The sequence below is a fragment of the Mustela nivalis genome, assembly GCF_964662115.1.
Source record: "Mustela nivalis genome assembly, chromosome: 8".
Classification (NCBI taxonomy): domain Eukaryota; kingdom Metazoa; phylum Chordata; class Mammalia; order Carnivora; family Mustelidae; genus Mustela; species Mustela nivalis.
This window is the reverse complement of record NC_139027.1, coordinates 56,116,927-56,134,120: the sequence shown is the minus strand read 5'-3', so window position 1 is coordinate 56,134,120 and position 17,194 is coordinate 56,116,927. Positions and strand designations below refer to the sequence as shown.

Sequence of the window (17,194 nt, the reverse complement as noted above, 5' to 3'; positions counted from 1 at the left end):
CCCACTTTTGGACACATGTTTTCCTAAGGCCTCCAACATACTTAGTACTTCTTACTCATCTTGCCCAATATGGTGGTTCAGTGTAATATTCTGAAAAAATTCCAATAGATTCCTAGTCTCTTTGGGTTACAATGTGATAGAGGTTGGGAGAGTTAACATAATACCAGGGCAAAACAGTGAATGTATTCTTTGGCCTGTTCTATTGTGAAAGAGAATATTTCTGATCCTCCTTCCTGATATGGATGGAAAACACCACATTCAACAGATTGGTGCCTGGTTGCCATGTATTTAAGGCCATGTTGATCTGTTCTGGAAAAGACATCACATCTGGCACAGTATCTGTAATTAGAACTACTGCTAGGCTGAATTTAATGTCCTCTTCCAGGATCTGTCTGGTTTTTCTAGTAGCCAGACTACTCAATTAAATGGAAATAAAATGGGGACTACTACCTCTGCATTCTCAGTCATGATGAGGTCTTTGGGGTGACAGTATCTCTATCATTTTCCCCAGGACACAATAGTGGTTTTATTTATAGTTTTTCATTGAAAAGGGAGTGTTTCAGTGGCTTTCACTAGATCTTCCCTACTATAATAGCTCTTACTTATCCCAAAGGCCAAGGAACCCATGAAGGATTATGCCAACCACCATGCATGTTCATTCCATTTATGCATTTAGTGTCCAAGGACATTTTCATAGAATGGATCTGTGGACCCAGTAGAAGCAAGATTTCAAGCAAGATTAGGCCTATTAGCATTCTATTTATTACTTGGCTCTCAGAATTTCCCATTTTAATGGAGCCATGAGTATGTTTTATGTGCCCGGATATCAACTTTGACCCTTTGTATAATAGTCCTTGAAATGTTGGTGTATTTTACTTTTCCCCAGTATATGATTATCGGAGTAAGTGGCTGTAGGTCTTTGTAGAGAAGAATTATGGGAATTATTATTGTGCATATTTGCCTTGGTGTTGCGGAGTCTTTCCTTCTGAGTAGCCTTTGAGTTAATGGTTTCCGGGTTAGAAAACCAGACCTCTTTGTTTGGTTCTATCATCTTCAGCACTACCAGTGAACATGATTTTTTAATAGTATTTCCTTTCCTCTGATCTGGCCTCCAGTGGACAGCCTCTCTGGCTTATTGTCCAGCTCATGCCTTATTGTCTTATTACTTTGGTAAATGGGTGTCCTCCAGACTCTGCTGCATAACATTATCACCAGGTGAGATTACTGGCCGTACGAAGTATATCCACTCTAGTTGCTTACTTCCCTGGGCTTTTAAACCCCTCATTTTAGTTAAGGCACTTTTGATATTTGTACTTCATTTAGTATGACCTCTTTCTTTTTCTGATCTTCCAAGAGCAATCCTAGTAGTGTACTAGTGCCACTTCCTAGGCCAGGATATGAAATTAGATTCTCTAATATAGGAGAGTGTCCTCATGCTGATGAACTCTTTTTTTCCCTACTTGATGTCCTTTACTCATCTTGTTCTAGCAGCCTCAGCATCCAGTCTCATACATGTGTTTCAGCTTATATTAGTATAAGTTAAGCTAGGTCTTACAGTATCTTTGGGATACAGTTTCCTCCCTTTACAGGCCCAACACATCATCATCCAGGTAACCTTGTCACTTGACCCTGTACATTGCTCTCTTGCCCAACAGGGGATGTGGGGAAAGAAGTTGAGGGAGAGTACATGTTACCTTGCAGGACAGAAGCTTCTGCCTTATCTTTAAATAAGGGGTGCTGTAGACTACTAAGGAGCAGTGGGCCACTTCTACAGGCCCAGAGAGGTTGGGGGGATCTGGACTGTTAATGTTTACAAATGTATTGATCCCAGTGATTCATTTCAGATTTCAGGGTCTCATTCCTTCCCAATCAGAGCCCTGAACTTGGTATAGCAGACTTACCAGGGCTGAGAATTCACTTTATCTGGAGCTTTGCAATTCGTATAATTAAGTCTTGGACTTGATCCTTAACCTCCTCCCTTCCCCAGAGATCAGGAATCACAGCCTCTTTACATGCTGCCAGAGAGGTCGCCTGATTTTCACTCTTAGCTTTTAATTAGTGATTAATTACTGTTAGTCTTTTCTTGTCTCTCTCCAATGCATCAGTGCCACTCAGCAAGCCATTAGATTCCATTGTCCTTATAATTAGTACTTCCTCAGAACCTCAGAAACTTAAGCTATTGCATTTGCCAGTGCATTTTCTTCCAAGGGTATTCTATCCCCAGTTGTCACTGGTGAAAAGTTTTAGTTACACTGCTACAAATTTGTAGTTTCTACTGTTCCACCTCCTGCTAAGAATGGAGACCTCATTGCCAGCTGGTTAGCAGGTGATCCAGTTAGAAAACTGCATTTTAGTTTAGTCTTCTTCCTCAGATCACTCCTGACAACAGCTATCTTAGGACCGGTTCCTTGGGCAGTATACTCTGATGTGGAGGCTTATATATCGGAAGTTTATTGGTAAGTGCTCTTAGGGTGAATAGCTTAGGGGGGGTGGAGGGAGGTGTTAGACTATGATATAGTTTCCATAAGAACCACATCCATTTCCATGGGGAGCCTTGAAGCTGAGAGGGTTCTTTGGAGTTTCTTGCTTTGATGCATGGGGTCTGGACCTTGATACCCCTAACCTGCCAATCACTGGACAAGGACTGCCGGTGGGAAGAGTGTGACTTATAGCAAGTCAGCCCTCCTGCTAAAGGCAGTTCCAGAGGGGAACTCAAGTTAAATCTGCCATCCATCACTACCCAGCAGCTAGGGATGTGAATGCATAAGCCACAAAGGAGGATCTGAGCATCACATCACAACAACCATTACAGTTCCTCTATATTAGTAATAAGCCAATAAAAAGTATAAGAAAGATGGTCCCATCAATAATAGCAGTCAGAAATATAAAATGTGTTCATATAAATTTAATGAGACATGTTAAAGACTTATTTGGAAAGAAAACTTACTGAGAAATATCTCGATAAATGAAAGTATTTACCTCATTTCTGAATGAGAGGACATAAAAGTTCTAATTCTTTTCAAATTAACAGGATAGAATATCTAAAAATAAACTTAAGTATATATAAGAATTTGCGTATGATAAGAATGGTTCTTAAATATCACTGGGGAGAAGGAAGGATTATTTAATAAATGTTTTTGTTTATTTAAATAATTTATTTGAGAGAGAGTGAGAAGAGAGATCATGAGCAGGGAGAGGGATAGAGGGAGAAGCAAACTCCCCACAGAGCAGGGAATCCAATGTGGGGCTCAATCCCAGGACCCTGGGATCATGACCTTGGCCAAAGGTAGACACTTAACCGACTGAGCCACCCAGCCACCCAATAAAATTTTTTTAGTTTAAAGATTTATTTATTTGAGAGAGAGAGGAAAATATGAATGGGGGGAGGAGAAGCAGGGGAAGGAGAGAATGAATCCTTGAGCAGACTCCCCACTGAGTGTGGAGCTCTCTATGAGCTCAATCCTAGGACCCCAAGATCATGCCCTGAGCCAAACCAAGAGTTAGACAATGGACTGTCACCAAAGTACCCCTAATAAATGGTTTTGAATAAATGGCTAGGCATTTGAGGCACAAATTCACAAATTAAGATTTCCTATCTCATGCCATATGCAAAGTAAATTCTATATAAATTCAATGTTTAGTAAGAAAGAAGAATCCATAAAAATATTGGAGGGGCACCTGGGTGGCTCAGTGGGTTAAAGCCTGTGCCTTTGGCTCAGGTCATGATCTCAGGGTCCTGGGATCTGGCCCCTCATCGGGCTCTGCTCAGCAGGGAGCCTGCTTTCCTTCCTCCCTCTCTGCCTGCCTCTCTGCCTACTTGTGATCTCTGTCAAATGAATAAATAAAATCTTAAAAAATATATATTGGAAGGAAATATGGGTATTTTTTTAAAAAGTAATCTTTTGTTGGGGAAGACATGTAAGACATTATCCGAAAGGCAGATCATATATAAGAAAAAATACATTTCATTTACTAAACAAAGGCTATTGCCTTATTAAAATAGTGAAAATTTAAAAGCAAGTGAAATATAGGAATAAAATACTTGTAAGAATAGGTCCAATATAATTATCAAGGTATAAAAGAACTCCTATATTTTAAGAAAAAGACAAGCACGCTAGAAAGAAAATCTCCAAAGGATTATGAACAGATAATTCATAAAAGCAGAAAAATAAAGTCAATAAACATGTGAAAAATATCAGTACCTACTTGTAATTAAATATATGCAACTGAAAGCAACAAATATCATTTTTTACCTGTAAAATTGGTTAAGGTTTTTGGAAAAATTTAACTTATGGAAAGTATACATGTTTATCTCCAGAGAATGTAACCTGGTATATATTTACAGAGAATATAAAGCCCTTGTAGAAGGGTAATTTTTATCTGTATCCTCAAATTTAATTTATACCTTTTTAAAAAAGTTCATACCCGGGATGCCTGGGTGGCTCAATTGGTTAAGCAGCTGCCTTCGGCTCAGGTCATGATCTCAGCGTCCTGGGATCGAGCCCCACATCGGGCTCCTTGCTCAGCAGGGAGCCTGCTTCTCCCTCAGCCTCTGCCTGCCATTCTGTCTGCCTGTGCTCGCTCTCTCTCCCTCTCTCTCTGAAGAATAAATAAAATCTTTAAAAAAAAAAAAAAAGTTCATACCCTTTGACCTAGCAGTTCCATTTCCAGGACTGAGTCCTAAAAATTAATAATAGCCTATATACATTATATATAAGGCTACTATGTAGCCTTAAAAAATAATGTTGAAGAACAATATTTAGTGACATAGAAAAATGTGCACAGAGAGATGCTAAGTGAGCTTAGCAAGCAGTAAATCAGATGCACAAATAATTCTCCGTTTTCTTTGCTAACACAGAGGGGAAAAGAAGCCCTACATACATGGGTACAATGGCAGTGGTGATATTCCTTGTTGACAAGGTTTTGGATAAATTCAAATTTTTTCTTTTTTTTTTTTGCGCATTTTGTACCGTGTTCTATGAATCAAGTTCACAACGGGTACCTTAAAGAAAGTGAGAACAATTTCTCTATTAACTTAGTCCTGATTCCACCCTGATACTACTCTAATGATTTTAGAGAAATGGATCTAAGTGAAAAAGAAAAAGAAAAAAAAACCCATAGAATTCAGGTTGAGTCTACAGGTCCTTTTCTGATGAGCTCAGACTTTTAAAGATGTATAAAAATATAAAAAAATAAAACCTAAACCAGGCATGCACAAAGTAGAATACGTAGTATTTTTTTAAAAAATGAGAAGAAAAATTTAAAGAAGCCAGAAAGCTGAAGCTCAGAGTGAATCTAGGCTTTCAGAAAGCTTTGCTTAGGGAAAAGGATTTAAAACTAAGCATGGAATAAGAAGAAAAGAATCCCTTTGGCCGAGTGCTTGGCAGCGCCAGGGTACTGTCGATGAATGGTCAGTACAGTGCAAACTCCATCAGAGCTATTTTACATTCATCTTTTCTGCCAAAAGGAATGATGCTGGGGCTGTAAAAGGAAGAACAAACATAAGTAGGAAGGAACTGAGACCTAACATGAATGAACAGATCCGGGGACCTCCCTGCTCTGGATGAATTCTAATTTCCTGGCTGGAGCAGATGCCTTTCTATGTTCTTGCACAAGAGAGAGCAGGTCACTTCCAGTGTTCATGGACCAACTGTGGTGGGAAGCAGATGGGACGTGGGCAAGCACAAATCGTTGTTCAAAAAGGAAAGGAAGGTGAGGCCCTTAAACTTCAGTCAAGTGGGCAGGATTCTCAAATAAATCATTAAAGGGGAGTTTCTGGGGAGACCCAGAATAGGAAGCATATACTCTCTTAAATAAAAGTGGGGAAAAGGTAGTATAAATGAGAGGCATCTATGTTGATATTGTGGGTGATGAGAGATGAGAGCAGGTTAAGGAATTGTAACCTACACAGCTCGTGGGGTGCTAGGAGGTGGTGTATGAGAGAAACAGAGTAGAACAGGAGTTTTTGATGTAATTGTTTTCAGGGAAGGTGCAGGGGATGGGGCAGGGCTGTAGACAAATTCTGGCATTTCAATCAAAGATACAGAAATTGGTGCTTCAATACAGGCATCTAAGCTTAAGCAGTGAATTGGAGAAGTCTGGAGGGGTGCTCATGACTGTGGGCCTCACTGCTGTGCTGCTGCATTTGGAGTTAAGTTTGTTGATGGTCTGGTCCATTTGGGGGCAGTTGTTTTCAGTGGCTAATAGGAGAAAGTTGATGAAATAACAAATCATAAAATGAGGAGATGTAACTTTTATAGAAAAGAAAGATGACAGCCATTCTAAACTCCCAAGTTTTAACCTTTTTTCTTTCTTTCCTTCCTCCCTTCTATCCTTCTTCAAATACTTATTAAGTTACTACTGTAAACAAAGTTATGTTAAATATCAAGATTATTCAATCTTCTAACAAATACTTGAAAATGCTTACTAGGCACTGAAGATTTGGCAGTTGGTTCAGACAAGCAGGGTCCTTGTTCTCATGGTGCTTAAAAATTGTCTAATGTGGTGGTGAGGAGAACAGGTGGGGAAGGGGCAGAGGCAGCATAAGCAAATGTCCATGAGATTTTGTTATATGAGCTGCTGATAGGGGGAAGGCTGTCTGAAAAGCTGACATCTGAGCAAAGAACTGCAAGAAGGAAGCATGCGATCTGCAGGGAAAGATTTCTAAAGTTCCTACCTGAATGATGAATAGAAGCTTGCCAGTAATCCAAACAAAATGGAAGAGGGAAAATCTTGCAGCCAGAGGGAATAGCTTGTGCAAAGCATTATAGGTGGGAAAGAGCATGACTCATCTAAATGACTGAAGGAGGTTTGGTTTGAAATGTGATGTAGGAGGAGCTAAAGATGAGCTTGGACATGAGGGTCAAAACACAGCCTTGTAGCTCTACTTGGGTATATGAACCTCCTCTTGATGGTAATGGGGGACTCATGAATTTTTTTTTTAAGATTTTATTTATTTATTTGACAGACAGAGATCACAAGTAGGCAGAGAGGCAGGCAGAGAGAGAGGGGGAAGCAGGCTCCCTGCTGATCAGGGAATCCAATGTGGGGCTGGATCCCAGGACCCCGAGATCATGACCTGAGCCGAAGGCAGAGGCCCAACCCACTGAGCCACCCAGGTGCCCCAAGAAGAAAGTTTTTAAGAAGAGTTAGTAAGAAGAAAGACTTTGGAAGCATTTTCTGTACAAATAAGTAATTTCCATCTTTGAAGTTGATGGCTTGAGACTAACATCAACGTATCTTTTCTGGCAGCAGAAATAGAACCAGGGTGAGGAAGGGTGAGTAAATACCTTTTATACAAATCACAAGGAAAATAAGCATAAGTACTGGAAGGATATGGCCAGGAGAAAGGGTTGTGAAGATGAAACAAAACACAATCTGTTGTGAAACATGTGGGTATCATTTGATCAGGGTATGGGAGTATAAAAGAGAATTTTTAAAAAGAAAGAAAAGGAAAATGTGGGGGAGATTTACCATCTTATGGGTAAAGGTCCTCAGAGGCAATGAAAATGCAAACACCTGTACATATAACAACAATAATAAAGGTTGTAAAAGAGGCAGGACTGATCATAGGAGGGGAGAAAAGCTTTAGGGAAAAGGAAGGGAAAGGGCGGTGGATAGAGAGAAAGATCTTTTGAGGTTATGGGCAACTGGCATGTAATGTTTCTAGAAAAACTGTTGGTTTTCTTTGCAGTATTAGGCTGACTAAGTACACATCTTATTATGTGCTTTAATGCCTCTGAGCATCAAACATAACAGCTGAGAGTTCTTAGAATAGTATAAAGTTCTATACACATGTGAAGAATCCTTAAGCTTTCTCAGTTAGAGAAGAAAAATATTCTTTTTGATTAGGTTGTATGACTTGATCTTCCCCACTTAAAACCACAAAGGAGTAGATCAGACAAGTAAAGGTGTGTTTGTATTTCACACAGCCCCCAGAGAAAGAGTCATGTTCATTTGCCTTAAGTGGGGGAATTTGGGCAATTTATTCCAGATAATTTAGGACAATGATATTCAGGTTCCTCTCTGTGTCTTAGCTGTTCTACAGGGAACTGCTGTATCTGTCAATTCTGTTAAAGTCTCAGTTTGAAGATTGTTTCATTCCTGCGAGGTCCTTTGATAAATCAACGGGTGTCTTAATACTCTGTAGACATGAGCAAATGTAATTTGAAGAGAAATAACATTGGGAGGTAGAATTTGGAAAAGATATCATCCTCCTTTAGGATGTTCCCAGCTGACATTGACTCAGGCCAATTGATTGAAAGAGAGACAGATCCATTCTATTCACCTGAGGGAAAGAACATATTTATGAATGAATTTTTCCTGTTAGCAGTGATTGCAACTAATAAATTCTCCATTTTTCTTCTTGGCCTTGCATGAACTCCTTCAGGTCCACCTGGGTGACCATCAACTTGGGTTTTTCCTTGTCACCATGTCTTGGGTCCTGACAAAGCTAGTTTCTGTAGGCAAGTGATGGGCTGCCATGTAGCATTATTTATGGGAAAGAGAAAAACTGACTCTCTGCTTCCAGGTTTTGCCACATAGGTTTCTCTTAGCTTCTCCTTGCTTTCATGTTGTTTTCTTTGATTTGTTTTAACCTATATTTTTCTAATAGTAGTGATGTTAACAGCACTGTAAGGACTTTTTCTGAGGAGTATCTCTTTTAGAGAATATATATCCCTTATACCCCTGGCTGTGCTTCTGGAAGAGAACATTCTTGCTCTTTTTTCTCCTTTCCACTCATTATTTTCTGTCCTCTTCCTTTCTTTTTCTTCCCTCTGCATAGTTGGATGGTCAAGACGGGGGAAGTCAGTGTTACATTAATACCGGCCATGAATTCATTCCTGATCTTTCTCTTCTCTCCTCTCCCCCTTGGATCTCTGAGTCAAATGTCTGGGCTGTAAGAATTTCCCTGGAGGAATTGTTGAGTAACATTCTACATGTGGCAGGCACATGACTGCACATTCTGCCTTTTCATGGGATTGGATGTTGATTGACAAGGCACCAATAGCAACTTTATTTTATATTCCCAGAGCTCAACTAAGCCATATTCCTCACCAAGTGGCAAAGGCTGGATTGAAGGCCTGGAGAAACTGGGAGTGTCTGAGTGAGTTTTGATATTTAATTTTCTCTGATTCATTTGAGAGGCAAAAAGGGAAGACTGTGGGTGGTACGGAGCCTCTGGGGTGTAAGTGACACTCTGAAAGCATTCCTTCCTTTCTCAGTGGCTGTTCCCTGATCTAATGGAAACAGAGAAAACTCCTAAGCTTTAAAATTTAACTGGTGTGTTTGGGGAATTGAGGGAGGGGTGCATTCTTCCAAACTGGTAGAAGGACCTCCAACATGGAAGTAAGAAAAGCCCTTTAAAATAGCTGAGGACATACTAAAATAAATAGGGCCACCTTGTCTTTCCCCTTTCTGACAAGAGTTTTCATGTAGCCGCACAAACATGATCACTGTGCCTGGGAGTCTTGGGGACTCCACAAACAACTTATGAATTGAAGACAGAGGCTTGGAGGGCTGTGCTGATTATGGCTAAATCCAAGAGAAGAGATGGCAAAGTATTGTATATTCCCATGTATGATAGCCCCTCTCCCAATACACAGTATTTCATTTCATCTAAGATGCCATCAAATATAATAGATGCCAATATTTTATTTTCTATTAAGAAAGAAAAAAGTTCTGACTGTAAGATGCAACTTGATTTTAAAGAGTTTAATATGTGAATAGTCTTAGGTATAGGTAAAATACAATAATAAAAGATTGACCAATCCCAGAAGGGAAGAGAAACTCTTTACCCCTTCATCCAATTCCCTTTACCAAAACACTGAGCCATTTCCCTTCGCTTCCTTGGGATTCTCTTTAGTAGGCCAAGTAGACCTTAACTGGTTTACCTTGTCTAGCTGGTGAATAGGAGTCACTTTGGCCTTCTGCATATCTTTTACACACTTTGGAAAGTTAGAATTATTCCCTAAGCCCAGAGGTGAGTAAATTTGTGAAGCAGATGGTGTATGCTTTTCGGATATCTCCATCTTTCTTAATCCAATTCATTTTTGTGACATTCATTTATTTTTTAAATTTTTCTCCCCAATACTGTGTGCCTTAATGTCCTATAATGACTGTCTAGGCTGCACTGTGGAAACCTGTAAGGGTATGTATCTTTGGAAAGTACCCCAGATTCCTTTATTTTTCATCTTCCATGTCAAAACTTACCTTTTTTGGATACCATTCCTATAGGCCCTTGTTAGGTGACTAACTAGTTACTCTGAAATTGAATTAGTGATAAGCTAATAATAGATTAGGTTATTCTTCCCAAGAAACACATTTTAAGGTGAATTGAGACCTTGTTGGAGATTTTTAATTCAGGGTGATTTTAGAGGTCAAAATAGTAGAGAATATTTGGCCTTTAGGATAGACTATATTCTTCAAATCTGAATACAGGTGACTCTTGAACAACATGTATTTGAACAGTGTGGGTACACTTCTACTTGGATTTTTCAATATATACATTGGAAAAATTTTTGGAGATTTGTGACAATTTAAAGAAAATTGTAGACAAGCTGCATAACCTAGAAGTACTAAAAATATTAAGAACAAATTAAGTATGACAGAGATGCATAAAGTATATGTAGATACTAGTCTATTTTATCACTTGATACCATAAAATATATATAAATCTATTACGAAAAGTGAAAATTTATCGAAACTTACAAGCACAGACTGTACATGGTGCCACTCATAGTTGAAAGATTAAATGACTGTAAAGGAGGAAGTAATACTGTAAAGATACAGTATTAAATCATAACTGCATAAAATTCACTGTAGTACAGACTGTACTACTGTAATAATTTTATAACCACCTCCTGTTGGTATTGTGGTGAGCTCAAGTGTTGTGAGAATGTGCTTAAAATGCCATGTGATGCTAATCACCTCCACGTGAGCAGTGCAGTTCATCTCTTCAGTAAGTTGTGTATCACAGTAAAAAGTGATCTTTCGCAGTTCTTGGCGTATTTTTCTTCACGTTTAGTGCAATACCATAAACCTGTAATAACACCATGGGACCCATACAGAGTGCCATGAGTGATGCTGAAAGTGCTCCCAAGAAGCAGAGAAAAGTCATGACATTACAAGAAAAAGTCAGATTGCTTGATATGTATTATAGATTGAAGTCCACAGCTGAGGTTGCCAGCCTTTTCAAGATAAATGAATCCAGTGTAAGGACCTTTGTGAAAAACAAAAACAAACCAAAGCAAAAGGAAATCTGTGAAGCCATTGGTGCAGCTCTACCAGCAGGAGCAAAACACATTGCACTTTTTGCAAAATACCTTTTTATCTCATATTGAAAATGTAGCTTTTATGTGGGTGCAGGAATGCTACAAGAAAGGCATACCTATAGACTCTAATTAATCATTTGAGAAGAAGTGAAGTTGTTACATGACAACTTAAAGGAAAAAGAAGGTAAAGGACTAAAGCTGGGGAATTTAAAGCCAGCAAAGGATGGTTTGATAATTTTAGGATGAAATTTGGCTTTAAAAAGTGTCAAGAGACTAGAAGTAGCTTCTGTTGACCAGCAGGCAGCTGATGAATTCATACATACCATTAAGAAAATCACTGAGGCAAAAGGATATCTCCCTGAACAGGTATTTTAATGCAGACTAAAGTGCTCTATTCTGGGGGGAAAAAAGCCACAAAGGACATTTATTAGTAAGGAAGAGAAGTGAGCACTACAATTTAAGGCAGGAAGTGATAGGCTAACTGTTGTTGAATACAGATGCATTCTGCTTTAAAATAGGACTGCCTGCCCTTATCTATAAAGCTGTTAACCCCTGTGCCTTGAAGGACAAAGATAAACACCAGATGCCAGTCTTTTGGCTGCACACCAAGAAGAACAACTGAGACAATGAGAGTCCTTTTTTTGGATTGATCCTGTCCATGCCTTGTCCCTGAAGTCAGGAAGTACCTTGCCAGTAAGGACTGCCTTTCAAAGTTCTTTTAATATTGGACAGTGCCCCTGGCCACCTGGAAGCCCATGGGTTTAAATACCAAAGGTGCTGAAGTGATCGGCTTGCCCCAAACACAATGTCTGTAACTCCACCTTTAGGTCCTGGGGTCATAAGGACCTTTTAGGCTCATTACACATGTTACTTCAAGGAAGGATTGTTAGTGCTGTGGAAGGGAACTCTGATAAAGCATCATGAAAATCTGGAAAGATTACACCATTGAAGATGCCATTGTTGTTATAGAGTAAGCCATGAAAGCTGTGAAGCCTGAAACAATAAATTCCTGCTGGAGAAAATTGTATCCAGATGTTGTGCATAACTTCACAGGATTTATGACGGAGCCAATCAGGGAAATCATGAAAGAGATTGTGGATATGGCAAAAAAGGTGGGGTGGGGGGAGAGGTAGTGAAGGGTTTCAAGATTCAGATCTTGGAGAAATTCAAGAGCTAAGAGACATCACACTGAAGGGATTAACAGAAGACCACTTGATGGAGACGAGTGTTTCTGAATCGGTACAGAAAATGAGGAAGAAGACGTAGAAGAAGCAGTGCCGGAAAACAAACTGATGTCAGACGGTCTTGCAGGAGGAGTCCAGTTCTCAAGACTGCTTTTGACTTCTTTTATGACATAGACCCTTCTATGGTATGGGCACTGAAATTAAAGCAAACAATGGAAGAAAGATTGGCACAGTATAGAAACGCTTCTAAAGAAATGGAAAAGCAAAAAAGTCAGACAGAAATTATATTGTATTTCCATAAAGTTACACCTAATGTGCCTGCCTCTGCCTTCCCTTTCCTTCACCTCTTTCACCTCTGCCACCCTAGGACAGCAGGACCAACCCTGCTACTTCCTCCTCATCCTCCTCATCCTCCTCAGTGTGAAAATGATGAGGATGAAGACTTCATGATGATCTGCTTCTGCGCAGTGAATTATAAATGGCCATCATGCTGTGCAGCTAATACACTTAATCTGTTGTATATGCGTGTGAGTGTCATGTGAAAATCTGCTTGTAGAGTAAGACCTGCATGAGACTTTTATTGTCATTATTGCATTGTGGAGGACACTGTATAGAAGTGAACAGGCTATCCTTACATAGGCATTAGGTGAGTGATATTTCATATAAAACTAATGTATTTTTGTGCTATTTTATAACTTTGTTTTCAAAGAATTGCCTTAATGTACAATATGTCTCTTCATAATTGGAAAAGCTGCAATCCTAGCATCATAGGTAAGTGGCTTTTTAAAAAATGTAACAAATGAATATGACTCTAATACTGTATGCCATAAAAATTTCATGATGATTCATTCATTAGTATATAGGCTGGGCTACCATGAAATATTTGCATCAATTACACTAGGCTACAATAAAACAAACAAATCACTGCTTCTTCATTATCAGTGCACAAATCATCATAGCTGTAAGTAAATATGAGTTTATTTTTCACATTAACTTTTTGTTTTTGATGTCTGTTCCTAGTAATATGTACAACCTCTACAGTGTTTTCTATCATATAAAACGATATTGACATAGGTACTGACAGATGATTCATCTTGCAAACAGACTACGTAAACTTACACTAGCAGTAAATACACAGTACTATCAGTGTATTTTCTCTTTTCTATGATTTTCTTAAAATTTTCTTTTTTCTATATTATTTTGTTGTAAAAGTCCGTATATAATACATAGAACATACAAAACATGTTTTATATGACCCTTCATGTAATTGGTGAGTCAATAGTAAATCAATAGTAAGCTGTTAGTAGTTAAATTTGGAGGAAGTTAAAAGTTACATGGGGAGTCAGTGGCCCTAACTCCTGTGTTGTCTAAGGGTCAACTATATATGTGTGTGTGCGCGCGTGTGTGTGTGTGTGTGTGTGTGTGTGTGTGTGTGTAGTGTTCTAAGGCTTAAATTTACCATGTTAGTATATAGACTGATGAAAGGATATCAGAATATCAAAAACTATTTCATACCCTTGAGCCTGTGGTACACACTCTTATCTGATCACAGCCCACTTCTTACTGAGCTTAGATATGACCTCAGAAGCCGTCTTAACAGAACTCTCATACCAAGTAATGGGAGTGACACATGGAATGAAGTCTACTTTCTAGCACTGGTATAAGTCTTGGGGGTGAGGATATTTATCAGCTCACATATATTTCTCACTTATGAGCACAGCCAGTTCCTTTTTGCCTGGGATCTCTTCATCTATTATGTTAAGGTGAAGGAAACAGTAAGGAAGTATATGGAATCTTGTTCTCAAAAGTATGTCAGTGTAAATGCAGAGCATTTGTCAGAAGTATTAGAGAAGGTGTTTTTGGAAAATCATGTGTGCTTGTCTGAGGCACTCCCGGTTAATGTAGATACTGATAATGAGGGCAAGTGCTAGGCTAAAGAGAACAAAGGGAAAAGATTGAAGGGCTGGGAGGGCATCTGTGTATGCAGTGTTGAAGCATGGATTATCCTGAAAAGAGCCTGATGGATAACCTGGAGTGGTCATGCAGTGTGGTAGGAGTGTTGTTGTAGTGAGGGTGTTTGCCAGCTGTTTTCCATCTCACTGAAGATGATGGCTCTCAGGATGGAAGGAAATACAGGGTTACTTAAAGGAGGAGTTCCCAGGCCAGCCTGTACAGGAAAGCATGTGTTGAGTGGTTAGCATGTAGTAGATGCTCTTGTGTGGGGGTGCCCATGTGTGGTTAAGTTGGGGGCTACAGATTTCCTGCTCTCAAGTAGCAGACTGGTGTGGAAGGAGACATCCTTTTAATAGTGAACACTTACATAGTGCCCCTATGGAACTTGTAGGCACTATATATGTAGGAATATATATTAACTTACTGTCCCCAGTTTACAAATGAGGAACAAAGGCTTGGAGAGGTTCTGTAAATTGCTCAGAATCATACAGTTGGCCGTGATTTATAAGCTACTTACAGCCAGGATTCCTACCATATAGTTGGGCTCCAGAATCTTGAATCATAATACTGTGCTATCTCTCCAATCTCTCTCTCATTCAGCAGAATGAATTAATCTGGAAAAAGAGAAGTATGAAAGAGACAGACCTTTTCTGGGTTACCTAATTTGAGCTCACTGGGTTACAACTGTGGCCACTGAGAAATTCTCACTCATGAGCTATGCGGAGTTTTTCTTTCTTTTCTTCTTTCTTTCTTTCTTTCTTTTTTTTTTTTTTTTTTTTTGCAAACTTTGAGAGCAGTACTGTGGCTACATCCTATTTGCATCCCCAGTGAAAAGTGTAGTCTTTGATAGGAAGAATGAAAGGTTGAATGAATGAATGATTACTTGAACGTATGCATGTATGACTGTATAATTGGATAGATGTATGGCTGGATAGATGTATGTATGTTTACAGTTTTTCTAAGCTTAGTTTTGGAAGATAAACTAGGGCAGAGAAAAGAACCTCTCCAGTTAAGGAGGGACATACCGTTCTATCCCATGGTTGTTTACCATCTGTCTAGGCTTAGCAACAGCCAAATTCAAGACTGTTCCTTCTAATGAATTAAGAGATTATGTCTTGCTAAGTAAGACTTTATCCATTACTTATTCTCTCCACAAAGATCTCTCACACTTACTTCTTCCATGCCAAAAGTCTGATTCTCTGCTGTGTCCCTCAGCCCTTCTGTATGCACTTTGTATATCTAATATGGACTGCTAATGAATTCTAGTATAAAACGAATTTTGTGAGGTTGCACATTAACTCTTCAGTAGAGGCAATAGTTCATGTCTTATTTCATTCCTTGCTTAGTGTTTTGGTTTGACTCAAAATGGGTATTTGAGAAATACCATTTATATTAAGTAGATTTGAATATTTTCTCCCAATATCCAGCACATGAACCAGTGCTAGGCCCAGAAAGGGGACTTAAAGCACCACACCAGGATTATCATAATACCTGCTGCTGACTTTAATTGTTCAGAAAACAGAAATCTGGATTTTGCTGCTGTGATATTAGTTACCCTGTATAATAATAACTGCATTTATTGACTCATTCTAGTGCAGAGAATATAATCTGGGCCTCTTAGTTCTTAATCTTCTGTTAGTTCCTCTAAACCAATACTCTTTTGAAGACTAATTTAAAAAGTCTTGGTAGGGGCACCTGGGTGGCTCTGTGGATTAAGTCTCTGCTCAGGTCATGGTCTCAGGGTCCTGGGATTGAGCCCCACATAGGGCTCTCTGCTCAGCAGGAGCCTATTTCCCCTTCTCTCTCTCTGCCTGCCTCTGTGCCTACTTGTGATTTCTGTCTGTCATATAAATAAATAAAATCTTTAAAAAGAAAAGAAAAAAAAATAAATAAAAAGTCTTGGTAAATGATAGCAGTCACAAGAAAACTTACTGATCGCTAATAAGTTAGAGTCTTCAGGGAAACTATCCAAGGCTGTGGTTCTGAAAATCTAGTCAGTGGGTCACGTGCCATCCTATTCAGCTTGAATTCTTGTTAAAGTACGTGTTCCTTCTCCTCACAACTACTGAATCAGAATACTTGCAGGCCAGCCCAGGACTCACATTCATCATGTGATACATCGACGGATTTAGGGGACCAGCTGGTCAAATGTTTTCCTATAGTAGAAATCAATTATTCACTAGGCTTTTTCCATAAAAATGGCCTTAGGAGAGGACTTTAGTTCCATTCCCTTTAGTTACTTTTTTAAGGGATTTTTTATTTTTGTTTGTTACTTTTCATCTTTCCAGACATTTAAAAAAAATGTTTCTGATCACTTTATTTTGACCTTATGACCAAAGAGAACAATACAATGTAACTGGGAGAAATGAAAAACAGGAGCCAGGAATCTTTCATCACCCACCCATTCCTATAAAATGACATTTAAAGGGAGTAAAAAAAGGGTGCGTGGGTGGTGCAGTCGGCTAGGCATCTGACTCTTGGTTTTGGCTTGGGTCATGGGATTGGACCCCCATGTTGGGCTTCTCTCTCAGAGTTTGCTTGACTTTCTCCTGCTCTCTCTGTCCCTTATCTTCACCTCATTCTCTCTCCAAAAAGGAAAAAAAAAGGGGGGGGGCTAGAAGAAAAACTCCAATTTGGGCTGGGTTATATATATGTACATAAAAATTGTTTTTATATACATATAAATATAAGTTGTTTTCAATTTGTTAGCCTCCTACACAATGGTGGACAAAGTATAGGTACAAAGGGTTGCCCTCTAGAAGTTGGCTTACTTAAAATGGGTAA

At 39.1% G+C, this 17,194-nt stretch overlaps 1 protein-coding gene across 1 annotated transcript in view; it reads left to right on the top strand.

The window, feature by feature from the left end:
* The window catches only part of MEIS1 (Meis homeobox 1), a 677,893-nt gene that overhangs the window by 110,248 nt on the left and 550,451 nt on the right, over positions 1 to 17,194 (top strand). The window contains exon 2 of the mRNA XM_082746690.1: positions 9,033 to 9,106. The gene's annotated coding sequence lies outside the window, so the exon portion shown is untranslated. The remainder of the gene's footprint in view (positions 1 to 9,032; positions 9,107 to 17,194) is intronic.